General features: G+C 40.6%; 1 long non-coding RNA gene across 1 annotated transcript in view; it reads left to right on the forward strand.

The window, feature by feature from the left end:
* Positions 1 to 14,133, forward strand: part of LOC112820821 (uncharacterized) — a 43,449-nt gene that overhangs the window by 21,627 nt on the left and 7,689 nt on the right. The window contains exon 3 of the long non-coding RNA XR_003207257.2: positions 1,174 to 1,270. This is a non-coding gene — a long non-coding RNA (uncharacterized lncRNA). The remainder of the gene's footprint in view (positions 1 to 1,173; positions 1,271 to 14,133) is intronic.

Consider the following 14,133-nt stretch of genomic DNA (forward strand, 5'->3'; position numbering starts at 1 on the left):
GAGCAGCAGTCGCTGGCTTTGATTTTAATTTGTGTATTAGAATGAAACTTTTTGCATACTCTGTCATTATATGTGACTTTCTTTTTTCTTTTTAAAGATTTTATTTATTTGACAGAAAGAGACAGCAAGAGAGGGAACACAAGCAGGGGGAGTGGGAGAGGGAGAAGCAGGCTTCCCGCTGAGCAGGGAGCCCGATGTGGGGCTCCATCCCAGGACCCTGGGATCATGACCTGAGCCGAAGGCAGACGCTTAACGACTGAGCCACCCAGGTGCCCCTATATGTGACTTTCTTCAAGTGTGGATAATGGAAACAAGTCATACATATTTGGAGCTTTTTTATTCTTTTTTTTTTTTAGAAGGTAGAACTTTATTCCTTCATCTTTTAAAGAGTTACCAGTTATGAAGACGATCCACCACCACATGAATGCTGTATACGTGTCACGAACTACACTAGAACATTCTAAGGTAATTGATAAACATCTACATGTTTTCACACAAGGTGGGATGTCACTGTTAAGTGGAACTCTGCCACTGTACTTTCCCTTAGCCTTTGAAGGACCAAGCACAAGAATTTTCAAGTCATGTAGCAGGTCAAGGTGAGGAACAAATGAGGCAGCCAAACTGTAAACCATGACCCAGAGTAGCCACAGATTAGCTGGTCCTTGCGTACCAGGAGTGCATAAGTACAGAGTGGGGTGGATGGGAGAGCAGACGGTCCTTTTCCATTGCAATGTGTCCACCTTTTCCTTTCCTTTTCATGGAATGCATCCCAATGTAACAAAACAACGTGTGGAGCCTTTTTATTCCTTCTCTTGATGTCTGCACATATCTTGATCAACATCTACATTTGATATATATTAATAGACCTTTCTAATCATTCATGATGGGGCACCTGGGTGGCTCAGTTGGTTAAGTGTCTGACAGCCTTTGGCTCAGGTCATGATCTTAGGGTCGTGGGATCAAGTCCGGCGTCCGGGTCCCTACTCAGTGCTTCCTTGCCCCTGGACATGCTCTGTCTCTCTCTCTCTCTCTCTCTCTCTCAAATAAATAAATAAAATCTTAAAAAAAAAACATTCATGATAAGACCTAATTCTTCCTAATTAGAATGAAAAATGTTGAAAAAAACCTCACACACTTTTACCCTTGTTAACTAATCTTTTTTTGTGCAACTAGCTCATCAAACAGTGGAAGCAACTTTCTTTGTGTGTCTTCCTGTTCTCCCCCTCCGGGCGAAGACTCAAGCACATCCTTCACTTCTCATCACTCTCAGGTAATAAGCATCCTTATGGTGGCTTTAAGTCATGCACACAGCCTCAACCTCGTAATTACAGCTTCTCCCCTCCTTTGGCTGGAGACTCAAGTCTGTGATCCACGAGAGGTGGGAGGGGGAAACTGCTTCTCTTTGTTCACTGCCTTCCCGCAGCTAGATGTTGTCTGTATTCTGTTGTCTGTGCAGAGCTCTGCGGGGAGCCGGGAGCCAGGAGTGGGGGTGATAGGAAGGAGAGAGGTGACTGGCATGAATGTGCTGACTTGCTAGTACTGCGTGGCTTCCCCTCTCTGGGCCTGGCAATGTTTGAAACACTCTCCTGGGCAATTTCCAAGGCCCTTTATCCATTCTGCTCCTGGGCCTTGACTGACAAACCCTTTGACCTGAGCAGTGCCCTTTCCATTGGCCGGCTGTAGGTACAGACCCCTCTAGGGGTCTGCCCCCACCACTGTTCTTTTTACCTGTGTCCCTCACCCTAACCAGCTGCCCTCACCCGCAGGATGTACTTAAAATGACCTCGCCACAAAGCGACAACAGGAAGGGATCTCCTGGTGCTCTTGGGGTAGGGGAGGACCTTATTTCCCTCTTCTCTGCGACCTGGCCCCTTTAACGTTCTCAGTCATGGCCCTCAGAACTGACCCTGCAAGGAGTACAAAGCCAGTTTCCAGGGGGTCTGGCTGAAGCTCCTCCACCTTTGAGCAGGTTTCCCAGCTCCTTCCAGAGAAATCTTCCTCACAAAATCCTCCCTCTCTCCTCTCTCAACATGTTAGGCCTTTAATGTGGGTCAGTTGTCTAACCTGTTCTTGGCATCTACTTTGAAATTTCCATGTGGCCTCACACCGCACTTTGGAATCTGAAATCTATCGAACTTGGTGGATCTGTCAAACCTTCCTATTAAACATCCTGTTGTGTTTGTTTTCTCTTTTTCCTTTGAAGGATATTGCTTTTATTTAGAGCATTTTCTCCGGTAAAACTTTCCCTCTGCCAGAGAGCCTCACTCAGATCGGTGAGATGGCCTTTATCATCCCATGTCCCTGGGAGGCCCCTCAGCTTTCTTTATATCTACTTATTGAAGCCACATGCCTTTGATTAGGTAACCTATGCACATAGTACAAAATTCACTCACATTAAATTTCCTTGAATGGGTGTAACATAATCTACTTTACCAGTGCCATATTTGTAAAGATTCAGGTTTAGCCTTGTTGAGTGATTTAAATAATCCATTTATAGGAGCACCTGGCTGGCTTAGTCGGTAGAGCATGCCACTCTTGATCTTGGGGTTCTGAATTCAAGCTCCATGTTGGGCGTAGAGCTTACTTTAAAAAAGTAAATAAAGATATTAAAAAAATAATAACCATTTGCATAATTGTTTGAGCGTGGGCTGTGGAACCGGACCGTCTCTGTTTATGTTTCAGCTAGCGCACTTATTTGCTGTGTGGCCTGAAGCATGCTACTTAGCCTCTCTGTGTCTCAGTTTCTGCATCTCTAAAATGGGAGTAATACTATTTATCCTTTAGAGTTGTGACGATCAAATGAATTAAAACATGTAAAGGGCTTATAACCATAATCAGCACACACTGAACACTTAATATACATTCATGTTTATTCTTCCTGGATAAAAGTGCTCTGTGGCCTCTTGCTGTTCCTAGGCTGGATCTGGATTTATAGATGGAGGGGAGCTAGTGTTTCTCCCCTTTGGTGTTGGGGAAGAGACTTCCTGGCTTTGTGCTGTGGTTGTGCTGTCTGGTATCTGCTGATCTTGAGGATGCCTGGGTGCTCTCTGTCTCATGGTTTTCACAGCTAAGTCTGGGGTCTGTGACTTGTGATCTGCTTGTCTCAGCGAGATGTAGACTGATGGTACTTCCTGCCATTTACCTTCTCTGTGGTTCCTACTTGCTACTTCTCCAGTGTAGCCCTGTCCAGGCAGTTTGCTCCATCTTCCATGCCATGGTCTTCCTACCTTGGTGATCCCTCTGACGAGCTTCACTCTCCGCTGTTGTCCAGAGTTCGAAACAAGTTGCTGGGGCAGCAGCCTTCCTTGTCTTTGTGTTTGCTCATACCTAAGGAACGCACCTCTCCAAATTCTCCATTCTTTCTTGATTGGCTTTAGCCTTTCCTGCAGGACTTTCTTCCAGAAAGGAACTGTATTCCCTGACTTTTGGCTTGTTTGACAATATTCCTGTTGCATTTATATTTAAATGATGATAGTTAGGCTGCATATGAAAATCTTGGATCACCTTCTTCTTTCTAAGGATTGCCTCACTGTTTTTTGTTGTTGTTGTTGAATGTTACGATGGAGAAGTCTAGAGCCCATCTGAAACTTTTCCCTTTATAGATGAGTTGATAATTTTGTGTAAATATTCAAAATATTCTTTTCTTTGTCACTGAAGTCCAGTGACTTTACTGAGACATATTCTTGTTGACAATTCAAAATGTTTGTTTTCATCTTGCTTTGCTTTTTTTCCCTCCAACTTTTCTTCTGTTCTTTGCAGGTTTTCAAGTGTTCACTATTGTTATTCCTATTGTGGCCCTCAGTTCTATGATGGTAAATACCTTTTCTTTCTTCTTTCCTAATTTTTAAAAAAATATTTTATTTATTTATTTGACAGAGAGAGAGAGCACAAACAGGGGGAGTGGACAGGCAGAGGGAGAAGCAGGCTCTCCGTTGAGCAGGGAGCCCAATGAGGGGCTCGATCGTAGGACTCTGGGATCATGACCTGAGCTGAAGGCAGATGCTTAACTGACTGAGCCACCCAGGCACCCCTTTCCTAATCTTTCTAATCAATTTTGAAAATCAATTTTATGCTATATTTTGTCTATGAAATTATAAAGCATATATGAGGACTAATTGAACGAAGATTTGACTAATAATATCTGGTTTTAGAAGTACACTAACTTAAACTAACAAGTTTACTCTAAAATTTATCTGGAAATTTTAAGGACCTAGAATAATCCTTAAAGTGGCAATCTTGAAGAAGAAGAATAAAGATGGAGGACTTACACTTTTAGGCATTAGATTTCTTGTAAATGATTGTCTACAATGATTAAGACAATGTGGTATAGATACTAGGAGAGACAAACAGATGAAGGAACAGAAATCCAGAAACAGACCCACACATATACAGTTCCCTGATTTGTGATAAGTGTAACTCACAGGGGAAAGATGTTATTTGAAATAATCGTGCTGGGTAAATTAGCTACCCATATAGGAAAAAAGTTAACCTTGAACCCCTACCTCACTCTGTATACTAATATTAATTTGAGATGGATCTTAGAATTAAAGGGAAAAATTAAAACAATAAATCTTAAAAAGAATGTGAGAGATTACTTTCATGACTTTCAGGTAGGCACTGATTTCTTTTTTTTTAAACACTATTTTTTAAAAAGATTTTATTTTTATTTATTTGAGAGAGAGAGAGACCAAGTGAGAGAGCACAAGTAAGGGGCAGGGGCAGAAGGTGAGAGAGAAGCAGAATCCCCACTAAGCAGGGACCTGACACAGGCCTGGATCCCAGGACCCTGGAATCATGACCTGAGCCAAAGGCAGACACTTAACCGACTAAACCACCCAGGCATCCCTAGGCAATGATTTCTTAAACCAGGTTGCAAAAAGCACTAAATACAAAATAGAATACTGATAAGTGGGACTTAATTAAAATTAAGAACTTTTCATCAAAAAGATACCATTAGAGTGAAAAGGTAGGATACAGACCAGAAGAAGATATTTATATACACATATCTACACATACACCTATCCAGAATATACAAACTCCTTCATATTTTTTTTAAATTTAAATTCAGTTAATTAACATACAGTATATCATTAGTTTCAGAGGGAGAGTTCAGTGATTCATCAGTTGTATATAACACCCAGTGCTCATTACATCACGTGCCCTCCCTGATGCCCATCACCCAGTGACCCCATCCCCTCCAGCAACCCTCAGTTTGTTTCCTATGGTCAAGAGTCTCTTATGGTTTGTCTCCCTCGCTGATTTCATCTTGTTTTATTTTTCCCTCCCTTCCTCTATGCTCCTCTGTTTTGTTTCTTAAATTCCACATATGAGTGAAATCATATAATTGTCTTTCTCTGACTGACTTATTTTGCTTAGCATAATACCCTCTAGTTCCATCCATGTTATTGCAAATGGCAAGATTTCATTTTTTGATGGCTGAGTAGTATTCCATTATATAGAGATACCACATCTTCTTTATCCATTCATCTGTTGATGGACATCTGGACACTTTCCATAGTTTGGCTATTGTGTACATTGCTGCCATAAACATTGGGGTGCAGGTGCCCCTTCAGATCACTACATTTGTATCTTTGGGGTAAATACCCAGTAGTGCAATTGCTGGGTCATAGGGTAGCTCTATTTTTAACTTTTTGAGGAACCTCCATACTGTTTTCCAGAATGGCTGCACAAGCTTGCATTCCCACCAGCAGTGTAAGAGGGTTCCTATTTCTCTGCATTCTTGCCAATATTTGTTGTTTCCTGACTTTTTAATTTTAGCCATTCTGACAGGTATGACGTGGTATCTCATTGTGTTTTTGATTTGTATTTCCCTGATGCCGAGTGTTGTTGGGCATTTTTTCACGTGTCTATTGGCCATTTCTATGTCTTCCTTGGAGAAATGTCTGTTCTATTAACAAGAAAAAGACAGACGATCCAAGAGAAAATAGGCAAAGACTTCACAAAAAATAAGCACATGAAAAGGTTCTAAACATGAGTCCTCAGGGAAATGTAAATTAAAATTACAATGAGATGCGGCTACCAGAATGCCTAAAATTAAAGGAACTAACAATACAAATAGAGGCTAGGATGTGGAGGATGCATTCCTGGTTTAAATGAGCACAGCTCCTTTGGAAAACTTTGTAATGATTCAAAGTTAAATATACAAGTACTTTTTGACCTAGAAATTCCACTCCTATGTATAGTCCCAACAGAAATGAATGTTTATATCCCCCAAAAAACATGTACAAGAGTATTCATAGCAGTTTTTCTCATAATAGTTAAAAACTAGAAACAATTCAAATATTAATGGGTAAATAGTGGCACATTCATGTAATAGAATACTATGTAATATTGCAAAAGAATTAACGGCTATTCACAACAATATGGGAGAATTCACCAACATAATGTAAAGTAGAAAAACCTAGACATATAGGATAGTACATACTGTATGTTTTCATTTATGGTTCATTCAACACTAGACAAAATTAACTGATAGTGAATGATAATGGTTGAAACAGTGATTACCTTGGACTGGGAGGGGACAAGAAGGAACCTTATTGGGTGTTAGTAATGTCCCATGTCTGTATCAGAATGTGGGCACATGGGTGTAGTTACTTTTTAAAAATTCACCAACCTATACATTTAAGACTTTGCTGTATATAAGTTCTACCTCAAAGAAAACAAATTTTAGTGCTAATTCATGGTTGTTCTTTTTAGCTTTGGAATCATTAAAAAGTTTTCCAAAGGAGCTGTGCTCATTTATACCAGGAATGCATCCTCCACATCCTAGCCTCTATTTAGTATTGCTGGTTCTTTTAATTTTAGGCAGTCTGGTAGCCGCATCTCACTGTAATTTTAATTTACATTTCCCTAAGGACTCATGTTTAGAACCTTTTCATGTGCTTATTTTTTTGTGAAGTAGCCATTCAAATCTTTGCCCATTTTCTACTGGATTGTCTGTCTTTTTCTTGTAGGCTCCATGCCCAATGTGGAACTCGAACTCATGACCCTGAGATCAAGAGTAGCATGCTCTGCTGACTGAGCTAGTGAGGCACCCCACTAAGTCGTGTTTAAACTTCAGTTGTCTTGTCATTTTCTCCTTGACCCCTTGTATCTCTGCTTTAAGTGCTTGCTATAAACAGGTTATTTTTTTCTAGAGGTTGGTTTTTTTTTAGTTCCTAGAGATAATGGAAATTTTTTTGGTCATATTTTCATTGTCTTTGCAGCAAGATACTTCTGCTGTAGTTCTTTGTCTGCCAATAATTTTCCCTATTTTTTTTTAAGATTTTATTTATTTGACAGAGAGAGACGCAGCGAGAGAAGGAACACAAGCGGGGGAGTGGGAGAGGGAGAAGCAGGCTTCCTGCAGAGCAGGGAGCTCGATGCAGGGCTCAATCCCAGGACCCTGGGACCATGACCTGAGCTGAAGGCAGACGCTTAACGACTAAGCCACCCAGGTGCCCCAGTAATTTTCCCTATTGATTTCCTCCTTTTTTGTTGGGTTTTTGTAAAGATTTGTGCTGTCTCCCTTTTGATTATTTCTTACCTTTAAGTAAGGGCACTTTTTCCAGCAGGGCTGACACACTGTATATCTCCAAAGGACAATCTCTGCATTGTGTTCTCTCCTAGGGGGTGCCATTCGCACAAAATACAATATGAATGGTGTCTCTTGGAGACCCTGCTGCTTAGACTACCTATGTGCTGAAATACTTGTGGGGAAGGGACCAAAGCAGAGTGCCGAACCGCTCCCTGAACCCCCATAATCTAAGCAGAGTTTGTATGTGTGCTTGTATGAGCTGGCCTAGCCTTTCCTTCTCTTCAGAGGAAAAGCTTAGCAACGGGAGGGCAGCTTATTACTGACAGCCATTCCTCTACCTGGCATCACCATGCTAAGATGGTGGGTCTACAACCTTCTTTCTTCACCTGCTTCCCTCCCCCTCTGTAGTCTCAAATGGAGTCCAAGAAAATTTCAGCAGATGGCTTGCACCAAGTCTGGTTCTAAGCAAGGTACTGTTGGTTTTGCACCTCGGGAATCCACTTGCTTTTGAGCATTCTGTGTTCTGTCAGCTCTGCAATATGCAGTCTTTCTGCCCGGATCTCCTTTCTTACTTGGGTTGGACTATCACCACAGAAAATAGCCTTCCTTCATATATGTTAAGTTTTAGGGTAAAAGTGACTTGGCCATTTTGTTAATGATTAAGTGTCTTATTCTCCTTGTTGTTTTCAGGTGATTAAAAATATTTTGCTTTCACGAACAATGCTGCAGTTGTACATAACTCAGTTTGTATATATGCAAGTGTATCAGTAGAATAAATCCCTAAGATTGGAATACTGGCAAAAAAGGATATGTGCATTTATCATTTGAACAGATATCACCAAACTGCCCTCCCCAGAAGTTGTACCAATATATATTCCTGTCAGTAAGCATGCCCATTTCTCTAGACCCTTGTCAACACCATGGACTATTGTACATTTTGGTCTGTGCCATTCTAAGAGATAAAAAATGGAGTCTCAGTATATTTTGAAATTAAATTTTTCATTTCAGTTGTTTAAAAGTCATTTGTCTTACTGTTTCCTTTGTATATCCTTTTCTATAAACTGTGTTATCCATATCATTGGCCCATTTTCCTGTTGGGTGTTGGTCTTATTGATTTACAGGACCTCTTTATATTGAGGAAAAAAACCCTTTGTGATATGCTGTGCAAATATTTTTCCCAGTTTGTCATTTGTCTTTTGATTTTGCTTATAGCAATTATTGCTTTATTGATTTTTTTATTCATGCTGTAGCAGTTATGGACTCTTCTTTGATTTTTTTACATCCTGAGGAATAATCTTTGCTGTAATACAAAGTGAGTCCCTTTGTGGTTACCACTCATGGTGAAACAGGGCTCAGAATGCATTCCTCCACATGATGCAATATGGCTTAAGGATCAGATTTTGTTGGAGAAAGTTTTATTTTATTTTATTTTTTTTTAAGATTTTATTTATTTATTTGAGAGAGAGAATGAGAGATAGAGAGCACGAGAGGCAAGAGGGCCAGAGGGAGAAGCAGACTCCCTGCTGAGCAGGGAGCCCGACGTGGGACTCGATCCCGGGACTCCAGGATCATGACCTGAGCCGAAGGCAGTCGCTTAACCAACTGAGCCACCCAGGCGCCCTGTTGGAGAAAGTTTTAAGTCAGGGGCCATCAAGATGAGAAAAGGTGACTTGTCCTCTATCTTCTCATCATCCCACGGAGAGACACACCAGGACCTAGGTAATCAGCTAAACACAGAGTAGGTTTGAATTTCAATGGAAGGATGCCCTGTCCTCCCACATTACTCTTTCTTCTTATAGGGCAAGCATAAAGACATTATGTCTGGAGTGGGGGGTAATCAGATAATGGGCACCAAGCATTTAGGAGTATGACTGTTTATAGGGATTACATGGGAAAGTGAGATGCCCAAAACTTGGGATCTTTGGAGCCAGTGGGAAGTTGTATAGTAAAAATTGAGGAGGGTAAATATACCAATTTCCTAATCTTTAATAGCTAAGGGGTCAAACGATTTCATTTAAAGCTGATAAATCGGATAAAGAGGCATAACACACTAATTAGTACAAAGGAAAACCCTAAGACTGATACCATAATCAACTAAAACTGGGTCAAGTTCTTGGTGTCAACTATAAAATCCATAGTAACTACTTTAGGCAGAAAGGGAGTTATTAGGTAGCTCATACAAGCATTGGAAAGGCTGGAAGAACAGGCTATAGGCAGAACTTCTGGAACAACTCTCAGAACCATACCGCAGAACCAGCCTGGCAAGATAGTTGCTACCATTGCCAGCAGCAGCTGGGCCCAGGAAGGCACTTCCTCAAAACCAGGAGCTGCTGCCTCCAACCCGCAGGAAGATCTGCTCCACACAGGGTGTTCTTCCGCAGATAGCTGCATGACTCCCTTCCTGGGCTAGCCCCCAGAAGGCTTCCGCTCCTCTGTCTCAAGTTTGCAGGCTAAATTTGGTCCTAGACCCCTAGAACCTAAATAATGGTCTTGGGCTTAGAGGCTCAGTGTAAATATGTCAGTGTTCTCAGCTTTCAACCATTACCACCTGCCTGCCCCAAGGTAAATCCCCACTTTGACGTTCTCCTTTTGAAGCAACTGAGCGGTTTCTTTCCCCAGGATCTAGAAGAACAATTTTCTGAGGAGGAAGATGGGCTCCATCTAACTGTGTATAGAATAAACTTGTATCAAGTACAAATTCCTTCTCAGAATCAAAAAGGAGATGTTAAGAATATCCTGTGCTACATTCTTCCCAGCTTATAATTTGCCTTTTAGGGAATGAATATGATTTGAAGGCTGGTGTCCATGGTAGGCATTTAAAATCATTTCGTATTTAGTTGATTAAAATCCCCCCCCTTTTTTTGATATGTGAGACAGCCTTTTGATACCAGTCAAGTCAAAAGGCGGGTCCCCAATTCAGTGCTCCTGTCATTCCCTCTTACACAGACTCACTGGTGTGTTCTTCTTTTCCAAATCTGCATACCACATCCATACACTCTATGGGGAGATTATTTTTAGTCATCAAATTCCTTAACAAGTTGGTGATGAATTTCTGCTGGAGAGATTTTTTTTGCCTTTAAAAAAATCGAATCACAGCATGAATTTCATCTGGGAACCACATGTCTAGGAAATTAATTATTTCAAACCCAAGGGCATAAGAGACCACAGCTAAAATGGATCTAGTTTATGGTTCTGCCACATTTGCTCATAAAGCATTGAACTCCCAACAGAATCACTGTGCTACATGCTGGGCACTGGTTGGTAGCCTTGTAACTGTCTTCTGGTATGACTTGGATATTTGGGACCTGAAGTTTGAGGGAGTTTGTAATGTCCAGAAATGGAGAACAGGGGACCAGGTAAAATGATCAGTGTTGAGGGTTTCTGAGGCCATGAAATGCAGATCCAGGAAAATAGAACCACGGAAAGTTTTTGAAAAAAAAAATCTGCTACCTATAGTAATGTTGATTGTGGTTATGATAGGAAATAAGATTGTAAGTTCCTTTAAGGAAAGGGAGGATCTCCTCCCTAGTGCACACCAGTGCATACTCTGACCTCATGAAGAAAAAACCTTGACCTCATGAAGAAGAAAAGAAATGGCTTCTCTAGCTGCCCTTCAACAAATCATTGTTGGATGAGGGCAGTGAAGGATAATTATACCCTGTAAGGAGTAATTCAGCTAAACTTTGCATCTGTGCTTATGCACATCGAATAGGGTAAGGTAATCTTCCTTAGAAAGGCATTTTCCCCACGGAGAAAGCCTTAGAACTGAACTGGAAGACTTGGATCTTGTATACATCACCATATGTCTCTGCAACTTAGTGTATTCTGTATAAATCATTTATGAACATAAAATAGGCATGTGGACTACTGCATTCATTCAGGAGACCAATCCAGCTTTATCAAGAGAATTTGAGTGAGAGTCATTGTTATGGCCCTGTAATCCCCCAGAGAAACTCACCTCAGCCTGTAAGGGCATCTTTATGAGGATGTTCATTACATGTAGAGAGTGTACAGTAACCTAGTTTCCATCTCTAGGGGAATGGGTAAGTAAAATATGAAGAGTCTTTATCATAAAATACTCTACAGCAATTGGAAGTGATGAATTAGAGATGCACAGAGCAATATGGACAGATCTTTAAAAATAGTCTTGAGTAAATAAATAAGACAGAACAGTATCATAGAGCAATTTCATGTTAGCTAATTAAAATCACATTTGTGGAAAACAACCCATGCATTTATCAAAGGTACATAGCCATCAGAGGACATATTCCATACATACTAGGAAGGATACCTATGGAGTGGGGATTGGAAAAACAACAATAGAAGAGAGGGGCCTTATCCAAAACCAGTGCTGAGAATATGGCATAATCATCTCCAGCCTAATGAGAAACATAGCAAAAACTGCCATTCTTCACCCCCATAATTGGAATTGTTCCATTCACTCAGCCTGCTGTCATGGGATTTCTTTTTTCAAATTGTTCTTTAGGAGCTCATGGCTTTTCTTATACTCTGTTCAGTGATACCATTGATAATGCTTGGAGTTCATGTAGGGTTCACAAATACTCTTCTGTTACTTAAACTTTTGTAGTCAAATTAAGTATTAGATGTGAATAGAAAATAATGAGTTTTTAAACTTGATCCAAATAAGTGTTATTTCCTGCAAAGTAGTCATAGATTCCAGCAGTTCTGCCAATGCTTGAAACAGTTTTGGAACCTTGTGTGTGTGTGTGTGTGTGTGTGTGTGTGTGTGTGTGTGTGCACGTGTGCATGTAAGGATCAGCCAAACCTTACATGATTTTAAAACCTAGCCTTACTTATCTGGCCGGTGCCTACCTCTTCAACCTCATCTCATCCCGGTCTCCCCATCTTGCCACAGTGTTCCAGGCACAACCTGCCTTCTTTTCCTCTCTGCAGCACACAAAATTCATTCTTGCTTGGGGACTTTGCATAGCTATTCCTTTTGTCTGAGATGCTTGTCCTTCTGATCTTCTCTCTCAAGATGGCTCCTTCCTAAATGTTACATCCTCAGAAGGGCTGTTTCTGATTATCCAAATAAGAGTCCCCTAATAACTTGCTTTCCCACCACCTTGCTTTAAGTCTTCCCATTGCTATTACTATCAAATATTTGCTTCCTTGTTGACCGTATCCTTACCTTGAATAAGAGTTGCACATCCTCAACACCTAGAAAGGTGCCTGCCACATAGTAGGTGCTCAGGAATGTTTGTTGAATAAATTGAAGAGTATGATTCACTTAGATCTTTGTACCTGAGGTTCAAAAGTCAAGCGACCTGAATACAAGCCGTTATTGTAGATTCTTTCTCCCTTGTTAATTTATTATAATTTATTGTTTATTCTTTTATTATATCACTTCACATTTTACCATGTATCACATATGTCTATCTATAAATGCATCTATTTCTCTTACTAAGTTGTGGGCTTCTGAAAAGAATGAACTCTGTTTCTAATTTCTATATCCCTTGGAGGACTTAACACCAAACTTTGATATTCAAAGTACTAAATACATATTTTTATCATGTTGAACTGAATCTGAATGGTATGAATGTGTGTGTGTGTGTGTGTGTTTGTGTGTGTGTGTTACAGAGAGAGAGAAAGAGAACAATTGTGTGGGCCTATTTGGGTACATTTTGTGCCAGTGATTTTTAGACTCATTTTGAGTGTCTACTTACATTTAGAAAGTGCAAATTTGGACAGAGATCAAATTTCTGGGCCATGTTGTCATAACGGCCTGAATTCTGTAGGACATAAAACAAAATGGAAAATGGACAAATGGAAATAAATTCATGTACCTAAGATGGTAATACCCAATTTAAACCATACTGTGCTCCTTTCTATATAAAAGCAATGACAGAAGGTACTTAAAAGGGGGATAAGGCCACCAAAACCAGGGTTAACCTGGTAAATGGAGTAGGTAGAACAGATAGACTAGAGGCAATCTGAGGACTGACTCTGTGCCCCACTCATTTTTCCCTGCAGTGACTAGCATGGTGCATAACACATAAGAGACACTTAACAAAATTTGTTAAATGGTGGATTAAATGAAAAATGGATAAGTGAAAAGTAATGACTTTTTTTATATGACTCATAAGTTGGCTCAGAAGTCATTGGCTCAGGAGACTCAAGGAAAAGAGTTCCAAAAATGTGGCATCATTGACCTAAGTGTGAGATCTCTCTGGAACACATATTTAGCTGTAGAAGAGGCATTACTATCCATCAAGTCACCATCTTCCAGTCTCTCAGGCTAGAAACTTCAGAGGCTTATATGAGTCACCCACTTTACTTGTCTAACACACTTAAGCAGTCATTAATTCCTGCCAGATTTACCTCAGAAATACCCTGTGTTCCCATGGCCTTATTGCTTAATTTCTTTTTTAAAAAAATATTTATTTATTTATTCGTGAGAGAGAGAGAGCACAAGTGGGGGGAGGGGGGAGGAGCAGAAGGAGAGGGAGAAGCGGACTCCCTGCTGAGCAGGGCGCCCAAAGCAGGGCTTGATCCCAGGACCCTGACATCATGACCTGAGCTGAAGGCAGGTGCTTAACTGACTGAGCCACCCAGGCACACCTTGTTGCCCAATT

Source organism: Callorhinus ursinus, unplaced genomic scaffold (assembly GCF_003265705.2).
Source record: "Callorhinus ursinus isolate GAN/ISIS: 27379988/994484 unplaced genomic scaffold, GSC_fseal_2.0 scaffold10, whole genome shotgun sequence".
Classification (NCBI taxonomy): domain Eukaryota; kingdom Metazoa; phylum Chordata; class Mammalia; order Carnivora; family Otariidae; genus Callorhinus; species Callorhinus ursinus.